We start from the raw sequence: 14425 nt of genomic DNA, 5'->3' as shown, positions 1-14425 counted from the left end.
TCGACTGTACTCTCAGTACTCCACCCCAGCCGGTTAGGCTGGCGTCTGTTTTGATCACAGTCCAATGTAGAGGTAGGAACGACTTCTCGGACCGAAGTGCCGGTGTCCTATCATATATGGTCCCCCATCGGATAGTGTCCGCTGTGTACTGCGCATGCGCAGTACACAGCACACAGATTCCGAAAATAGCCGAGGATGAGCGGCGCCTGCGCCGTGAGTCCAGGTTCTATCCCCACCATCCAAGTGGACATAGAGTTAGAATAAAAAGATCCGAGCGCAGCGAGGCCGAGCCCGAAGCGTAGCGAACGAAGCTCGCCCGCGAGGGGCCCTCTAATTTTCACAACCCTATGTCCGCTTGGATGGGGGGGGCTACCACCTCCACTCACGGCGCAGGCGCCGTTCATCTACGGAGATTTTCCAAAGCTTCTTCTGCCTCGTACTGCGCATGCGCAGTATGGGGCGGACACTATATGATGGCAGGACACTATCTGCCAGAACACCGCGGACCTCAGCCACCAGAGCAGGGAGTCCCTGACTGGCTCACCCAAATCTGCCAATCCAGGGATAACGGAAATTTGCCCATTTTATCAATATTTCCTTCTGCAAGACTCCGGTGTGAAACTGGGTGTACGGTACCTCCTCGAAGGAGGCCACCATGAGGCCCAGCACTCGCATGCAGAAGCGCAGAGACGACCCCTGCGTTTCATCAATAATTTTACCGCGGCTCTAATGCCCCGTACACACGAGAGGAATTAAGTCTGACAGACCTCCAAAGGAGTTCCGCCGGAGTTCCGACGGAGTTCTGGCGGACTTTTCGACCGAACGGACTTGACCACACACCATCACACCAAACTCCGACGGAGTCGAACGTGATGACGTACGACTGGATTCGACGTAGGAAGTTCATAGACAGTAGCCAATAGCTGCCCTAGCGTCGGTTTTAGTCCGTCGGAGTAGCACACACACGAGCGGATTTTTCAAAGGGGACCGGGTCCGGCGGAGTTCCGTCGGGAAAATTTAAAGCATGCTTCATTTCTAAAGTCCGTCAGACTTTAGCTTCGCTAAAGTCCGTTGCAGCCCACACACGATCGGATAGTCCGCCGGACTCAGTCCGTCGGAGTTTGGATGTCGAAAAGTCCGCTCGTGTGTACGGGGCATTAGAGTCTGTAGTTTGTCTGAAGGGAAAAAACTCTCACTTCCATGGAGTCCAGTAGTAAGCCTAGGTACTCCAAGCGCTGAGCCAGTATGAGCACTGACTTTTTATAGCTTCAACAGCCACCCAAATTCCTGCAGGGTTTGCATGGTGATTGCCACATCCTCCTTTAATTCTGTGGCGGAAGCTGCTCTCAGAAGGAGATCGTCCAGGTAACTTACGATTGTGATCCCGTGTTGTCGCAACAACGCCAAAATTGGAGCCAATATCTTGGTAAAGACTTGGGGTGCTGAAGCCAAGCCAAAGGGGGGAGCCACAAACTGGTAGTGGGCTTCCCCAGCTGCAAATCGCAGAACCCTCTGATGCCTGAGGCATATGGGTATGTGTAGGTACGCATCCTGGAAGTCCAAAGCCGCCAGGGAGTCCCCTTGCTGGAGTGCAGTGACTACTGAGCGAACTGATTCCATTCGGAACCTCTGTACTTAAAGCAATTGAGGCTTTTAGATTCAAGATTGGACACCCCCCTTCCTTTTTTGGGGACTTCAAACAGATTGGAGTAGAATACCTGGAACCTTTCCAAGCTCGGAACAGGCACCATCACCCTGCAGCTTAGCAGGTCCCAATAGGGCCTCCCAGCAAGCTGGGAGTAAGGGTATGCTGGAGGGGAAGAATCTGGTGGCCAAGAGAGAAACTCTATCTTGTAGCCAGAGGAAATCTGTTCGCAGTCCCATTGGTCGGATAGCCTAGAGGCCCACCGGGCTGCAAACTCCTGAAGGCGACCCCCCCCCCCCCCCCACCCATATGACGGGTGGGGGAAAACCTTCATGCGGTAGCACTTTTGCTCACAAGCTTGTTAGGCTTGCGGTTCTAGGGGCGCTTTTGTCCCTCAGAGGTCGTCCTGTCGGACTGGGAGCCTTTAGCCGAAGTCCCGGGTGGACAAAAAAGCCTCTGTTGAATGGAAATGAGGGCCCTTGCCTACGGCATGGCTCCTTATTCTTCCTGGCCTGTGGGGGCAAGGTACTCTTCCCACCTGTGGCATTCTTGAAAATTTAATCGAACGAGGCTCCAAAGAGCCGTTCACCAAGGAAGGGTAGATCCGTCAAGGCCTTCTTGGATGCCCGGTCCACAGACCAGCATTTCAGCCAAATCAGGCGCCTCAGCACCACTGCTGATACTGAAGCCCTGGATAGCAAAGGAAGAGTATCCAGAGCCGCACAAACGTACTTAAGGCCGAGCACTAACTCATCTGCTAGTTCCACGCAGACGGGAGTAGCCTGCTGTTCCTCCAATTCGCGGTGCAAAAGTTTTGCCCATTCAGTAAGTGTCTGCGACACAAGTGCTGTGGCCAGTACTGGTCGTATTGCTGACCCCACAACCATAAACAAGGAATGGGCCACTGCCTCGGCCTTCCTGCCCGTGGGGTCCCAGGAGTCCCCTCTACTGGGATCGTGGTTACTTTACTTAACCTGGATACTGGGGGGGTCCACGACTGGAGGAGCTGACCATTATTTAAAAAGGTTCTCCACAAAGGGGTAACGTACTGCCATGCTTTTTGGGACCGAAAAGGTCCGTTGCAGTCGCCCCCATTCCTTCTATACCAACTTATGGAAATAAGTCAGATACGGAAACACCTTAGGTGTATGAGCTGGCTTACGGGACCCAAAAGGGACCGCTACTTCAGCAGAGGATCCTGCTGTATCCTGAAACTTCAGGGTATCATGCACAGCTGTGATAAGTGCTCCAACTAGTGCTTTTCTTGTGCAGACCCGGACAGGGACTCATCCTCACTGTCCGATCGGTCCTGGTCAGCGTCATCTGAAGCAACAGAGCAGGGGCCGCCAGTCTCTGCGAGGCCCGAGTCTGCATCAGAGCTCTCCCCGGAGGATGGGGGGGGGGGCAGGGGCCATTTTTTACCACCTTTGTGCCTGCAAACCACCTCCAACCTGGCAACGAACGTTTTAAGGACTGCTGACAAAGCGTCCAAAGGCACTGCACTGTGTGGAAACGAGCCGGTTGAAATTGCAGGGAGTTTGGGAGAAGAAACATCAGTTTCTGAAGCCATGCTGACCCACCCTGTCTGCCACCCTTGGGGACTTGGGACAGATGCACAGTCCCACCCTCCTAGCTGCTGCAGACTGAGGGGCCCCCACCGCAGGACTCACCACCCTGACTGAGTTCTGCTACAAGTGCATACGTCTTGTGTCAGCTCCCAGGTTTCCTGAGTGAGAAACTGCGCTGAGCAGCAGAGACCAGCGCTGAGCATAAAAAACGTGCTGGGCTACAACAAAATGGCCGCACAGTATAAGGGACATAAATCACAGGGAAAATGGCTGCCGAATTACAGCAAAACGGCTCCTGCCCATGCTTTCCACTAAGGCACACCAAACATGGACAGCAGACAACTGTACACAGGGAAAAGACAGTGAAAATGGCGGCAGAACAGCACTATGGCGATCAGCATATGCAGACCTCCAGACACCCAGTGGGGAGACCACAGACACCCAGGGACACAGTCACACCCAGTGCAGCCCCCCGGGAACCCCTGGCTATAGGCACACACCACTCTGCAGCCCATCATGCAGCATCCCCCATGGGGGGGGGGGACAGAGAGAGAAGAGCAGGAGGAGAAGGACCCCCAAATCGACCTCCCAGGGAATGACCAGCTGCTCAACCCCGCCGAGGCAGGGAGAGCTGTACTTACCATTCAGACGAGCTGGGGACATCCCATCACAGACTCACTCTCCGATCAGTACGGGGTGGCTGCTGGCCACAGCACACTGTGACACAGACATCAGTAGCCCGGTCATATGTGTGCCCCAGAGTGTTGCGCTCACCGGCCGCCCCTGGAGCCTGAGAGGCATGTTGTGGCCGACCCAGCGCGTAGCTATGGTCCGCACACACTCAATGGCCAGTCTGGGGAGACTACAACAAGGATAAGGGTATCCAGCCTGTCACCCAGCCGGCTGTTGATAGTAGATCACAGGATCCTAAAATCTTGAGCAAACGGCAAACTCCTGCAAAAAATCCCAGGACCAATGGTCCCGCAGATCTCCTTCACTAGGCAGAAAAAAACTGACCTGCAGGAGGCAGGCTGAGTGGATGTTACTGGAGGGACCGCCCCCTGGGTGGAACTGTAAAGTTCTGTTTTTTCACATGTATAACATGTTCTGCCTACTCCTCTCCTGAAGGTGGCGTAACAACCCTATGGTCAAGATTAATGGAGCTGTGTCAGTCAGTGAACGAAAGAGAAATATATTATATATATATATATATATATATATATATATATATATATATATATATATATATATATAGTGTGTGTGTATATTTATATATATATATATATATATATATATATATATATATAAATATAAAAAATGAGACAAAGATAAATAATAATAATTTCAGAACTTTTTGCACCTTTTAATGTGATCTATAAACTGTACAACTCAATTGAACAACAAATTGAAATCATTTAGGTGGAGGGAAGTAAAACTAAAAAACTAAAATAATATGGTTGAATAGGTATTCACACCCTTAAAGTGGTTGTAAACCTTTTACAACAACTTTATGCTACAGGTAAGCCTATAATAAGGCTTACCTGTAGCTACCCTGGATATCGTCTAAACCAGCCTGTGCCCTGCATGTGCCAAGGTCATCAGCACATGCGCACTGGGGCAAACTGAAGTATGCATACTAGCTCATTATGCCTTTTGTCTTGCAGGGTTTATATTTTATTATTTAATTTTAATCAGGGTTTACAACCACTTTAAACTAATACTTTGTTGAAGCACTTTTTGATTTTATTACAGCACTCAGTCTTTTTTGGTACGAGTTTATCAGCATGGCACATCTTGACTTGGCAATATTTGCCCACTCTTCTTTTCAAAAACACTCCAAATATGTCAGATTGTGAGGGCATCTCCTCTTCATCCCATTTTTTCAATCGGATTCAGGTCTGGGATCTGGCTGGGCCATTCCAAAACTTTAATCTTTTTCTGGTGAAGTCATTGACAGTGATTTGGATGTATGCTTTGGGTCGTTGTCAAGCTGAAAGTTGAAGTTCCTCTTCATGTTAAGCTTTCTCGCAGAAGCCTGAAGGTTTTGTGCCAATATTGACTGGTATTTGGAACTGGTCATAATTCCCTCTACCTTGACTAAGACCCCATATACACTATAAAACTTTTGTTGTCTGATTTCCTTTAGATTTACCAAAACCATGTAATGCAAGGGCCTATAAATTGCATAAAATTGCATATATAATTGCATATAAATTGAAACTTAAGGTTTGACCTCATATTATAAGTTTTTGGTAAATATGAAGGAAAAAATCTAAAGAAAATTGTATAGTGTGTATCCAGCTTGAAGGCCTGTTCCAGCTAAAGTAAAACAGCCCCAAAGTATGATGCCGCCACCACCATGCTTCACGGTGGGTATGGTGTTCTCTTGATGATGTGCAGTGTTGTTTTTGCGCCAAACATATCTTTTGGAATTATGGTCAAAAAGTTCAACCTTGGTTTCATCAGACCGTAACACATTTTCTCACATGCTTTTGGGAGACTTCAGATGTGTTTTTTCAAAATTTAGCCGGGCTAGGATGTTTTTATTCGTAAGCCCAGACATATGAAGAATACAGGAATATTGTTGTCACATGTACCACACAGCCAGTGCTTGCCAGATATTCCTGCAGCTTCTTTAATGTTGCTGTAGGCCTCTTGGCAGCCTCCATGACCAGTTTTCTTCTTGTCTTTTTCATACATTTTGGAGGGCTGTCCAATTCTTGGTAATGTCACTGTTGTGCCATATTTTCGCCACTTGATGATGACTGTGTTCCATGGTATATCTATTGCCTTGGAAATTCTTTTGTACCCTTCATCTGACTGATACCTTTTAACCACTTTACCCCCTTCCTAACCAAACCCTTTTTTTGCGATACAGCACTGCACCGCTTTAACTGACAATTGCGCGGTCGTGCGACATTGTACCCAAACAAATTTGATGTCCTTTTTTCCCACAAATAGCTTTCTTTTGGTGGTATTTGATCACCTCGGCGGTTTTTATTTTTTGCACTATAAACAACAAAAGAGCGACAATTTTGAAAAAAAAAGCAATATTGTTTACTTTTTGCTATAATAAATATTACAAAAAAATATATGAAAAAACAAATTTCTTCCTCAGTTTAGGCCAATATGTATTCTTCTACATATTTTTGGTAAAAAAAAAATGCAATAATCATATATTGATTGGTTTGCGCAAAAGTTATAGCGTCTACAAAATAGGGGATAGATTTTTGCCATTTTTTTTTTATTAGTAATGGTGGCGATCTGTGATTTTTATCATGACTGCGACATTGCGGCAAACAGATCAGACACTTTTGACACTATTTTGGGACAATTGGCATTTATACAGTGATCAATGCTATAACAATGAACCGATTACTGTGTAAATGTCACTGGCAGGGAAGGGGTTAAACACTAGGAGGCAATTGTGTTCCCTCAGCATTTTCTAACTGTAGGGGTGATGGGCTCACTAGAACATGACAGAGCACTGATCCCAATCACTGGGAGCAGTAGATCCCTGTCATGTTGCTAGGCAGAACAGGGAAATGCCTTGATGACATCTCCCCATTCATGCCACAATCGTGGGCCACCTGCGGACATCAAGTCCGCGGGACCTGAGGGCATGTTCCTGCAGCGGGCGCGTGCACTAGCCGCCGATGACAGAGTGACGGGTACGTTTTGCGCACCTGTGCCACTTTACCGATGGAGAATGAGATCCCTCTGATGTTTTGGAATCTCTCTGCGGCTTTTGCCGTAAGATGCGACTTAGACCACTTTTACACTGAGGCTCTTTATAGGCGCTACAGCACTAAAAATAGTGCCTGTAAAGAGCCTCTCCTGTCCGGCTTTCACACTGGAGCGGTGCGCTTGCAGGACGTGAAAAAAATGCCTGCAAGCAGCATCTTTGGAGCGATGAAGGAGCGATGTATACACCGCTGCGGAACCACCGGCAAAGTGGCGGTGTAGTGCCGTTTGCAGGTTGTTTTAACCCTTTTTTTGGGCCGCTAATGGGGAGGGGGGGGGGTTAAAACTGCCCCAATATCGACCGAAAAATGTCCCAGTGTGAAAAGGCTCTAAGAAAATGTCAGGAAAGACCTACTAGAACAGCTCAACTTTATTTGGGGTTAATCAGAGGCACTTTAAATGATAGGAGGTGTGTACTGACTCCTATTTAACATGAGTTTGAATGTGATTTTTGGATATAACTCTATGGCTAAACTTTCTACATTTATATTCCATGTGCATGCAGTGTGTGGTAGCACATTGTCAACAATATTGGGATGCCTTTACACACACATAAACAAGTCAACATGTGCCATGCTGATATTCTTATACCCAAAAAACTGAGCACTGTAATAAAATCAAAAGGTGCTTCAACAAAGTATTAGTTTAACTACTTGCCACTCGCCCACTGTCAAATGACGGCGGGATGGTGCAGCTATCGTTCTGGGACAGCGCCCCAAAACAGATATTCTCCTGCACCCGCGGCACATCCCCGGCTCTTTAACCATGTGATCGGCTATGTCCAATCACAGCCAGTCACATGTAAACATGGAAATGGCAGTAATCGGCGCGCGCTCCTCGCCTCACACCGACAGAGTGTATGGCGAGGAGAGCCGGTCAGCGGAATCTCCTCGTAGGGAGTAACAAAACATGTAATCGGGGAACTGTGCATCAGTGCCCTGATTACAATATAGTGCCACCATTTCACCAATCAGTGCCAGCAATCAGTGCCCATTAGTGATGCCAGTCAGTGCTGGCTATCAGTGCCACCCATCACTGCTGTCCATCAGTGTCACCAATCAGTGCTGTCTATCAATGCCCATCAGTGCCCACAAGTCCGGCATATTAGTGCCTCCTCATCAGTGCCACCTAATCAGTACCCATAAGTGCCACCTCAGTAATACCCACCAGTTCAGCCTGTCAGTGTCCATCGGTGCTGCCTCATCAGCGCACATCAGTGAAGGAGAAAAATTACTTATTTACAAAATTTACTGACAGAAACTAAGTAAAGAAAAAAAAATCAAAATTTTTGAACTTTTTATTTTTTAGTAAAAAATAAAAAACCCTGCAGTGATTAAATACCACCAAAAGAAAGCTCTATTTGTGTGAAGAAAATAATAAAAATTTCATCTGGGTACAGTGTAGCATGACCGCGCAATTGTCATTCAAAGTGCGACAACGCAAGTGCCCCCTGTAGGCAGTGGTTAAACAAATCACACTTATGCAACCATATTATTTCATTTTTTTATTTTTACTTCCCTCTACCAACAGATTTCAGTTTGTTGTTCAACAATTTTGTATTGGAGGTACGGGCAAACGGATACACAGACAGTCTGCAGGACCGTGGCATTACACCCATGACATGCTGATCGTGGGTGCAATGCTTTATAGGTTCCTAACAAAAAAATGCGTAATAAAAGCTTCACTTTTATGTGATTTAATATTTTCTCCTAAGCGCAGATTATTTTTGTTTTATAGGGAACAGTGTGAGTCCAGACCAAGAGTTTTCATTTCTCAAAGATTTTGTCAAAAATCGAAAATCAGCAAAATGTGGCCTTTTTCATGAAATGCATTGGAGTCAAGGGAGAAGGCAACTTTCCAGTGATTTTTTTTTAACCACTTAAGCCCCAGACCATTTTGCTGGCTTAAGACCAGAGCACTTTTTGCGATTTGGCACTGTGACGCTTTAAGTGACAATTGCGCAGTCGTGCGACGTTGCCAAACAAAATTTACATACTTTTTTTTCCTAAAAATAGAGCGTTATTTTGGTGGTGTTTGATCACCTCTGCAGTTTTTATTTTTTGCGCTATAAACAAAAAAAAGAGCAACAATTTTGAAAAAAACGCATTATTTTTTACTTTTTGCTATAATAAATATCCCCAAAATATATATAAAAAAACATATTTTTTTTTCCTCAGTTTAGGCCAATACGTATTTTTCTACATATTTTTGGTAAAAAAATTGCAATAAGCGATTATTGATTGGTTGGCGCAAAAAATTAATAGCGTTTACAAAATAGGGGATAGTTTTATGGTATTTTTTATTAATATATTTTGTTTTACTAGTAATGGCGGCGATCTGCAGATTTTATTGTGGCTGCAACGTTATGGCGGACACATTGGACATTTTTGACACATTTTTAGGACCACTGTCATTTATACGGCAATCAGTGCTATACAAATGCTCTGATTCCTGTAAATGACACTGGCAGTGAAGGGGTTAACCAGGAGGTGGGAGTGTAGGGGTTAAGTGTGTCCTAGAGGCGTGTTTCTAACTGTGGGGGGAGTGGCTGTGATTTACAGATCACTGATCTCTGCTCCAATCACAGGGAGCAGAGATCAGTGTCACTGTTGCTAGGTAGAACGGGGAGATGCTGTTTACATCGGCATCTCCCCGTTCTCCCTCCCCCTGAGACGACGGCGATCAAGTCCGCGGGACCCGCGGTCAGATTCACGGCACCCAACCGGCACCCCCACGCGCCTCCGGCGGCTCGCACGCGATGGCACGGCGGCAATTTTAAATGGACGTACCCGTACGCCAATTTGCCTGTCCGTGCCATTCTGCCGACGTACATCGCCGTGCGCCAGTCGGGAAGCGGTTAAATACACAATTACCGGCCAATTTATTAGGTACACCTTGCTAGTACCGGGTTGGACCCGCTTTTGCCTTCAGAACTGCCTTCATTCTTGGTGGCATAGATTTAACAAGGTGTTTGAAACATTTCTGTCCATATTGACATGATAACATCTCACAGTTGCTGCAGATTGGTCGGCTGCACACCCATGATGCAAATCTTCCGTTCCACCACATCCCAAAGGTGCTCTATTGGATGAGATCTGGTGACTGTGGAGACCATTGGAGTACAGTGACCTCATTGACGTGTTTAAGAAACCAGTGGTGAGTTGATTTGAGCTTTGTGACATGGGGCATTATCCTGCTGGAAGGAGCCATCAGAAGATGGGTACACTGTAGTCGTAAAGGGATAGCATTTACACAATGCTCAATTGGTACGAAGGGGCCCAAGGAGTGCCAAGAAAATATCCCCCACACCATTAGACCACCACCACCAGCCTTAATCATTGATACAAGGCAAGATGGATCCATGCTTTCATGTTGTTTTTGTCAAATTCCGACTTTACCATCTGAATGTTGCAGCTGAAACCGAGACTCATCAGACCAGGCAACATTTTTCCAATTTTGGTAAGCTTGTGCAAATTTTAGCCTCAGTTTCGTGTTCTTAGCTGACAGGAGTGGCACCGATGTGGTCTTCTGCTGCTGTAGCCCATCTATTCTGCATAGCTTGGTTGTAACAAGTGGTTATTTCAGTTACTGTTGCCTTTCTATCATCTCAAACCAGTCTGCCCTTTCTCCTCTGACATCAACAAGGCTTTTTTGTTCCACACAACTGCTACTCACTGAATATTTTGTCTTTTTTTTGCACCATTCTCTTTAAACCCGAGAGATGGTTGAGTGTGGAAATCCAAGTAGATCATCAGTTTTTAAAATACTCAGACCAGCCGTTTGGCACCAGCAACCATGCCACTTTCAAAGTCACTTAACCACTTCAATACCGGGCACTTTCCTCCCTTCCTGTGCAGGACAGTTTTCAGCACTGTCGCACTTGCGCGGTCATGCAGCACTGTACCCAAACTAAATTTTTATAATTTTCTTCTTTTGGTGGAATGATAAATGGCACTGGATAGGCAGCACTGATGAGGAGCTACTGACAGGCATTACTGAGTGGCATCTGAAGGGCACTGACAGGCATTACTGATGGGGCACTGAATGGCACTTTTATGGGCACTGATAGGCGTTCTTTATAGGGCACAGGCTGGCAGCTGATGGGCACCTCTGATGGAGGCTGCACTGATAATCAATGTGCTGATTATCAGCGCAGACCCCCCCCTCCTCTGACAGGGAGAGCCGCTGATTGGCAAAAGCCCTTTACCGTTCACGCGATGATCAGCTGGGATTGGTCACAGCTGATCATGTAGTAAGAAGCTTTTGTCAGAAGCTCCTAACTAAGGATGAGCCCAGGCGTGTTCGCAAGCCGCATGTGCAGAGCCTGCCAGGAAGTCGGCACTGCACAGCGCTAATCTCAGGCAGTGAGACATTTCCTGATCTCTGCAGCCGCAGATCGGGAAAATGTCTCACTGCCTGTGATTAGCGCAGTGCCGACTTCCTGACGGGCTCAGCTCTTGGAGTGTGCGAACGCGCCCTGGGCTCATTCTTACCACGATCGAAGTTGCAGTGTGCCAGACTGACACACATCACCTTCAATCGCCGCGGACCGGCTTGTTATCCTGATCACGTCATATGACATGCAGTCAGGATAACAGAACCACTTTGGTCATATTGCTATAGGGCGGGCGGCAAGTGGTTAAAGCGGAGGTCCACCCTAAAATGGACCTTCCGCTCATCGGAATCCTCCCCCCCTCCGGCGCCACAATTGGCACCTTTCAGGGGGGAGGGGGGTGCAGTTACCTGGATAATCCAGGTAACTGCACCCACTTCCGGGATAGCTCTCTGCGGAAAGGGGCGTAGATTACGCCCCTTTCCGCAAGTGCCCACCCCCTTCCGCAAGTGCCCCGCTGCCTGCTGGGAAACACACAGATCCCAGAGGCAGCGGGGACCGTCCTTATTGCACAGCGCGACTCGCGCATGCGCAGTAGGGAACCGGGAAAAAAAGCCGAAAGGCTCCATTTCCTGATTCCCATACCCAAGATGGCGGCGGCAGCACCCGAGTGACGATCTAGAGATCGGCTTCAGGTGCCGACATCGCGGGCGCGCTGGACAGGTAAGTGTCACTATTTTAAAAGTCAGCAGCTGCAGTATTTGTAGCTGCTGGCTTTAAAAAAAAAAAAAAAACGCGGAGTCCCGGCGGACTCCCGCTTTAAATCCCCTTTCTTCGCCATTCTGATGGTCGGTTTGAACTTCAGAAAGTCATCGTCACTGCGTCTAGATGCCTAAATGCATTGAGTTGCTGCCATGTGATTGGCTGATTAGCAATTTGTGTTACCAAGCAAATATAAAGGTGTACCTAATAAAGTGGCCGGTGAGTGTATATTTACGGCTATAAAGTTTTATGGAATAATGAGGGGTTGGAAGTGTTTGTTCATATGGGGTGATACTTTGGCATTCATTTCACATTTGCAAATAAACTTGGTGTGCCTCCAATAGCACACCCTCCTCTGTCTTGGAGACTGCGTTGACGGATTACAGCGTGTTTCTACAAATCAGTTGAAGTCAGTTCTCAGGTCTTGCCCCGGATCGCTTGGAGAATAAAGTGTCCCGAATGTGATGAAAGGTGGGCAGCCGAAACAGTGTAACTACAACAAAAATAGTACTTTAAGTCTGACTGCATGAGTTAAGATGGCCATTGTTTCATTCAAGTGGTCATTCCAGGCTATATAATAATCATACATCACAATATAAATTATGGAATGACTGTTAAGAGAGAACCATTTATCTGTGATTGCCTCATTTGCTGTGCTTTATAGTTTCCTGTGGCTGAATGTTGCCCTGGGGATGGATGAGTCTTACAAGTGCTAAACCCACAGCAGATCCATATGCTTGTCATCCGTCTCCCCCTCACATCCCCACCTACTTCATAGGCCGCCGTAGACACCCCTTTCTTCAGAGAATCATGTGTTCCTGCAGTCCGGCCAGCCAGAAACGGAATTCTAAGTACTTCTCTGGAGAGCGGGAGAGATAGGTTAGAAAGAAAAACCTGTTAATCATACATCATAATGTAGAAGCTCTGACAGCGTGCACCTCATTTGGCCATTTAGATCATGGAACAGCCCTATTAAAAGTGACAGGTGGGTCTAAATATCTCAGATAGATGTCTCTCTGAAGATAACTGAGCTGCTTGCAGGTGAAAGCTGCTCAACAAAATCTGTGAAGCTGCAGCCAGGAACTCCACATAAAGCATTCAGTAACACAATTTATTACATTTACTTCCAGGCATAAGCTTGGATACTTTCATATACACTACAGGTGTGAAATCCTTCACATCATAAAACAGGGAACAAAACAAGGTTTTGGTCTTTAAAGGGTCAGTCCGTCCAGGACCAGGCCTTTCCTTACCTAAGGGGAAATTCGTTTTTTTTAGGTGGCACCTACTACAGGTATGAAGAGAACTTGCCTTATGGGACCTTGTTCAACTTATGGTAAGCAGCACAGATTTTACACCTGATCTTGTCTAACTTGCTGTAGCCATTAAAAAAAGGGGTGTCTCACCTTTTGACCTTCCTGAGCCACATTGGAAGAAGAGGAATTGTCTTCGGACGCACATAAATAAGGAGAGATGATGAGCAGAAAAAGTCTGGCAGATCACAAGTTAATGATCACGGATATGTATTGCTGTGGGGTTAGTCATGACCTTTGTAGGACCTAGGCCCAGTGACCTAATACCCTTTTCCCACAACCTCCCACCACCCTCCAAAAACTTAGTCTGGTCTTTTGTGAGGGGGTTTTTGGAGGGCCTTATTTTATTAACAAATATAAAATGTAATAAATAACATATTTAACATTAACCATCAACTTCCAACTTATTTAAAATGGGTCATGAGTGGGGAAAACAACAAATCACTGGTCACTGCTAACACATGTTTTAACTTCAAACCTTATGCCTCCAGTCGGAAACCCTTGACTCAAAGGCGTTACCAAACCTAGCAGTGACCTACCCCTTTTTAACCCTTCCAGGTACCCCCTGTAACCTGGAAGTAACATAAACCACTCCGATCTGACTTTTTTTTTCCAAAAATTCTGATGGACCTAGAAATAGAACATGCTTTAAATCTTTCGGATGGAATCAATTCCTATTGGGAAAACTGTTCGTCTGTATGCTATTCCAACGGACTAAAAACAACGCAAGGGCAGCTACTGGCTATTGAACTTCCTTTTCTAGTCCTGTTGTACGTCATCATGTTCTAAATGAACGGACTTTGGTGTAATCGTGTATAGGCAAGTCCGTTTCAGCTGAACTCCGTCGGAACTCTGTCGGAAAGACCGTCAGAGTTTATTCTGACGGAAAGTCCGGTCATGGATAAGAGACAGAATAACAACAAAAATATCCAGAAAAACGCATTTCAAAAAGGTTATAAATTAATTTGTTTTTTTTAATGAGTGAAATAAGTATTTGACCTATTTGCAAAATATGACTTAGTACTTGGTGGCAAAACCCTTGTTGGCAATCACAGAAGTC

The sequence above is a fragment of the Lithobates pipiens genome, unplaced genomic scaffold (assembly GCF_037356315.1).
Source record: "Lithobates pipiens isolate NorthernLeopardFrog02 unplaced genomic scaffold, aLitPip1_a1.2 Scaffold_19, whole genome shotgun sequence".
Taxonomy (NCBI): domain Eukaryota; kingdom Metazoa; phylum Chordata; class Amphibia; order Anura; family Ranidae; genus Lithobates; species Lithobates pipiens.
The sequence above is the reverse complement of the archived record's forward strand: the minus strand, read 5'-3'. Positions refer to the sequence as shown.